At 35.9% G+C, this 5,570-nt stretch overlaps 1 pseudogene; it reads left to right on the top strand.

Moving 5' to 3' along the window:
* The first annotated feature begins 5 nt into the window (after positions 1 to 5).
* On the top strand, positions 6 to 1,362 carry LOC101649238 (annotated as a pseudogene).
* The last annotated feature ends 4,208 nt before the right edge of the window (positions 1,363 to 5,570 follow it).

Raw genomic sequence — 5,570 nt, 5'->3', positions numbered from 1 at the left:
GTCCCATTGAATTCTTTAGGATAGGAAGTAAGTACCACACTAATGAACTTCTTGGATCTGATTTTAGACAAAAATTATATAGCCTAAAATCAGAACTTTTGAAACTGCTCTTTCAGATGGAGACATCACTTCCACTGGTTTTAGTGCTGGTGAGAGCAAGGGAAAGTGAAAAGCCCAGGATATCATCAGCCGGGGCACACATGACACAGTCCTATTATTTATTTTAAAGACACTGCTTTTGATGATGTCAGTGTTACTGTTGAAGGAAGGCCTGATCTTCTTGTAAACTTTCCTGGTTAACTAGAGTCAACAAAGGAAGCTGTAGCAATGGGGCTTACATGGGCTAACATTGCCATTCTGGAAAGTAAACTGCAAGAAGCCCTTGATGTTTCAATCCTCAGGCTTAATACTAAACAGTGCCAAGCACATGAAGAAGCAGACCCACAGGAATAGAATTATCCCCACAGCCCCAAATCCTATAGTATAACAGAGAAAAACTATACCCAGGAGGATCTTGGGATGCCATTTATAACAACTATTAATGTTATACAGCTCTAACCCTAAGTTTTGAGGACTTGGAGTGAGGTGGATAGGCCCTAGCAGCCAAAGGCACCAAAGAAAGTATATTCAATACTTCTAACCTATTTCAGGTACTAATTAATATGATAATTAAATACAAATACATGCCCTTTAGAACCAGAAGTATCACTGTTTACAGACTGAGCTGGTGGTTTGACTAAAGAGGAGCCAATTTATTTATTCCAGAGAGACTCTGAGACCAAGGGAGAGAATAGGTTAGCACTAGAAGGAGTCTAGGAAATACAGCAGATTTTTGAGGAACTGATAAAAATTTGCCCTGAATACCAGGTTTGACATCCCAGAGGACAGCATGCAAAGATGGGCAACTGAAATGGTGGTATCCCTTGATGTTTTTCAGAGAGAGAATTGTGTGCCCCAATTTGAACCCAACACCTTGTTGAGTGATAGAGGACCCATTCAGCTAACATATTTTAGCACATGAAGTGAGGTTAGGGATTCCTGTGACAGTGATGCTTTAGAGAGAATTTTCTGTGTCCCAAAGGTTGGAGCAATCACAGGAGAAACTGAAGCCTGCAATTTATGGAGTTGGACTACTGTCCTCTTTGAACTTTGCACTGGCATGATTCTGGCTATGTGTCACCCAACAGGAGTAAGTACTTATGCTACTCAAACTATTCCAGACTGTGTCTCAGAACATGCTCTCTCACTCGTTCACAGCTGCTGAAGTTCTTATGGAGCATCTTGATACTGGAGTGGCTGGTGAAGACTTCAAATCTCATCCACTACTTAATTCCAGTGGATTGGGCAGAACTGCTGGGATGAATGTACTCCAGGATTACTTGCACATCTTCTATTCCTAGCATCTGCAGCACAGAAGCACTTCTGTTTCACAGTCATCTCTAGAACACCAAGTTATTTTAAATAAAGGCATTTAAGGAAATGGGAAAATAAAGAGGTTAAAGGGACCAGTCCATTCACACATACAGCCTGGAAAAGATAGTGGCTGATTTATAACCGCAAGGGGATGTGACACACACTTTTTTAGCCAAGGTGTGATCTTTATTTATGCTTCACTTAGTGCTTCAGATGAATTATAAACCTGAGAAAAGAATGCCCTTCAAGCTGTTCTTAGTGGCCAATTAAGTGCTACTTGAAGGAAGGACCTTTACATGGAAGCTGCTAACCAAGATTGATGTAGAGGAGCAAATTAATATTTGCTGTATAATACAGTAAACGTGCTTCATACATAATGTCATTTGTGGAACTTACGAAGCAATAATAAAGAATGTGAACATACCTGGTAGGAAACGTGCTCCATAATGCTATACAATAAACACATCTTGAACGTGGCCTTATATTGTTTCATACTTTCAGAATTTCAAATGAGAAAATATTCTCCACCCTGTCAACTTTGCACTTTGTTTGTTGATGCTACTTATTTAGAGAAGGCTTTCATATAAACATTTACTTTATCTCTGTCTTCATTTCCCATCTTTCCATTTTTTCCATCCTGGCTTCTTTACTCATATTCTTCTCCCCACATAAACATATCCACACACAAAAAGGGAAGGGGTTGTTTATTCCCTAAAATTATATCAATAAGAACTAAGAAATAATGAGACAAAGTAAACAAGTTAAAAAAAAAGATTAACTCGATCTTAGCCTGTTGGCTTATCTTCTAACAAAATCGTTACACTATCTTCTGTTATTTGTAAGGTTTCAGTGTTTAATCCTTCTAGCATTGCAGTAGCATGCAAGTCATTACAGTAAAATGGCTAGATGTATGTATCTGCTTAATGATTTTTTGACTGCTCAAATTTCAGAATAATCTATTATTTTGAGTAGTAATTTCACATAAAAGCTATTAAGAATAGTAAGTTATATAAAATATATGGAAAGAAACAGAACATTGGTAGAGATGGTGCCAGAAGATGAGCCTTTCAGGTAAGCAAACACTCAAAATATGACTGTAGAAGGACTGAGTTCTCAAAGTAGACTTGATTATAATGCTGTGGATGGAATAAAGCCTCCTAGATTATTTGATGATGAGGCATGACTCAAAATGAAAAGAAAGAGCTTAAACATCAGTTAATAATCAGAAATTAGAATGTACAAAGTATGAAGCTAGAAAATTGAACATTTAAAAAGGTCAAATGGAGCTCATAATGACAATTCTAGACTTTGTTGTTGTTGTTAGGTGTTGTTGAGTCTGTTCAACCTCATAGAGACCCTATATACAACAGACTGATAAATTTCACATTCTGTGCCATGCTCACAATTAATCTTATGTGTGAGCCCACTGGTGTCAATCCATCTGGTTGAAGATCTTAGTTTTTGCTGCCCTTCAGAATTCACAAAAATGAACTGATACTGGCTACTTTGTATCAGAAAAACATGTGGTATAATCTGCAGGGATTAACACAGTCATGAGGAATAGTAATGCATTCACTGTCAAAAAGAATATTTCAAGAGCTATCTTGAAGAACAATGTGTCTGTGATGTGATTATATTTATTCATATTCAAGGAAATACAATCAATATGACTATTATTCAAATTTAGACACAAACCTCCATTGTTTCCAATGAAGAAGCTGAATAGTTCTACAAAAGCTTTCACTCTGAAATTGATCAAATATTCAATGAAACTGCCTTGATAATTATTGACAATTAGGATGCAAAAGTTGTAAGCAAAGAGAAAGTAATGTAGTTGGAAAATATGGTCTTGGTGATAGAAACAAAGTTGGAGATATTATGAAAGAACTTTTCAAGATCATTGACGTCTTCATCACAAATACATTTTTTTTCAACAACAAAAAAGGTGATGATACACTTGGAATTCTCCAAATGGAATACACAGAAATCAAATGGACTACATATGTGGAAAGAGATGATGGAGAGGCTAAGGGCTTTCTGGGAGCTGATGGTGGAGCTGACTATCCACTGGTAATATGAAAGTTCAGGTTGAAGTGATGAAAATTTTAAAAATTGAAAAGAGCCAAAATGACCTCAATCTGAGAACATTTCAAGGAGAAAGCTGTTAGATAAAATATGAATGGCAGAAGACCAGATGAATGCAAAAGTTCATTATAAAGGTCGGAAAGTAAGACAAGGTCAAAGTGGATGTCAGAAGAAACTGAAACTTGCTCAAAATCATGGAGTAGCTAAGACAAACAGTAAACATGAGGAAGTCAAAGAACTGAATAGAAAAAATATATAGGGAAGCTGAAGAAGACAAAGTAAATTAACAAAATATACAAACACATAGAGTTAGAAAACCAAAAAGAACGGCATCAGAATATCTTAAACTACAAAAATTAAAGAAAAATGTAAAGTTTTCAGTTGCAATATTGAAAGTCTATGGGCAAAATACTTGTCAGTGCATAAAACAATAAGATGGAAAGAACAGAGAGAATCACTCTACCCAAATGAACTGTGTGATTTTCAACCATTTAAATCAGTAGCAAATTAGCAGAAAGCCAATGCTACTGAAGGAAGATGTTCTAGCTGTACTGAACACATCTAAACTAAAACATCTAGCTAAAACCAAGACTCATGTTTCTTTGAGGACTAAAGTATGCCTGACCTACTAAGCCATGGTTATTTTCAGTATCTTTTATATATTTGAAAGTTGGACATTGATTAAGGAAGACCGAAGAAGAATGGATGCATTTGAATTTTGGTGCTGGAGAAAAATATTGAATATGCATCGCCAAAACAACAAACAAATCTTTCTGGAAAGGACAGCCAGAATGCTCTTTAGAGACAAGGATGGTGAAATTTGGACAGGTTGTCAGGAGAGACAAGTGGTCAGGAGAGAAGGACATCATGCTTGGTAATGTAGTAGGAGAGCAAAAAACATTTTTTTTTTTAAATAGGAAGATATTAGACCAGATGGACTGACACAGTGGCTGCATCTACGGACTGAACTATAAAAACAATGGTGATGATGCCACCAAACAGAACAATATATTGCTCTGTGCATAGGGTGACTTAGATTCGGAACTGACTTGAAATAACTAAAAACAACAACAAGATATGTAAATGCTATAATAACTTCATAGCTAATTTGTAGGAACTTTTATCATATTTTTCCCTTACAAATACCTTTCTGTGTTCTTTAAATTCTTGAAAAAAATTGCTTACCAGGATTTATACTTGACATGAAGTTTCTGAGAGATTTTGCATTATTTAGATAACATTTTGTAAAAAATGAGCAAAAGAAAAATACGTAGAGAATAATATATCATGCTTTGTGTATCCCAAAGAAATAATTGAAATGCTAATTTTTTTAAGTAGAAAAGTGTCTTAAAACATAAGTCATGGAAGTTAAATTCAGCTTAATATGAGTATTGATTGAAAATACCTTTAACATGGTAATGTTGAACATTGAACATATAATAAAATATTCATACTTAATTATACATTGTGATACTATTCATGTCAACTTGGCTGGATGAGGATTTTTAGTGGTTTAGTAATCCCCCATGATGTTAACTATTAAACACAATCAACCCCAATGAAATGTTATGAGAATCCAAGATTTATTTTGGGGGGTTCGTTTTTAAGAATCATTTTATTGGGGACTCTTACAGGTATTATTATAATGCATACATCAATTATATCAAGCACATTTGCACATATGTTGCCATCATCATTTTCAAAACATTTTCTTTCAACTTGGGCTCTCAGTATCAGCTCTTCTTTTTCTTCCCTCCCTTCCCCACCCACCCACCCTTGTGACCCCTTCATAAATTATAAATTATTATTTTCATATCAAAAACTGTCCACTGTCTCCCTTCACCCTCATTTTTGTTGTTCATCCCCCTTGATGTGTTTGTGTGTGTGGGGTATATGTTGAGCATTACTGACAGTTCCCCCTTTATCCTCATTATTCTCCCACCTTCCCCAACCCTCATGTTATTGCCACTCCCATTGTTGCTCCTGAGGGGTTTAATCTATCCTTGATTCCATTCCATGTGTCAAGAGCTCTTATCTATGCCAGTGTACATACATGCTCCTGTCAGGCCGAA

The sequence above is a fragment of the Echinops telfairi genome, unplaced genomic scaffold (assembly GCF_000313985.2).
Source record: "Echinops telfairi isolate 266 unplaced genomic scaffold, ASM31398v2 ScPeMD7_7469;HRSCAF=8507_1, whole genome shotgun sequence".
Classification (NCBI taxonomy): domain Eukaryota; kingdom Metazoa; phylum Chordata; class Mammalia; order Afrosoricida; family Tenrecidae; genus Echinops; species Echinops telfairi.
The sequence above is the reverse complement of the archived record's forward strand: the minus strand, read 5'-3'. Positions and strand labels throughout refer to the sequence as shown.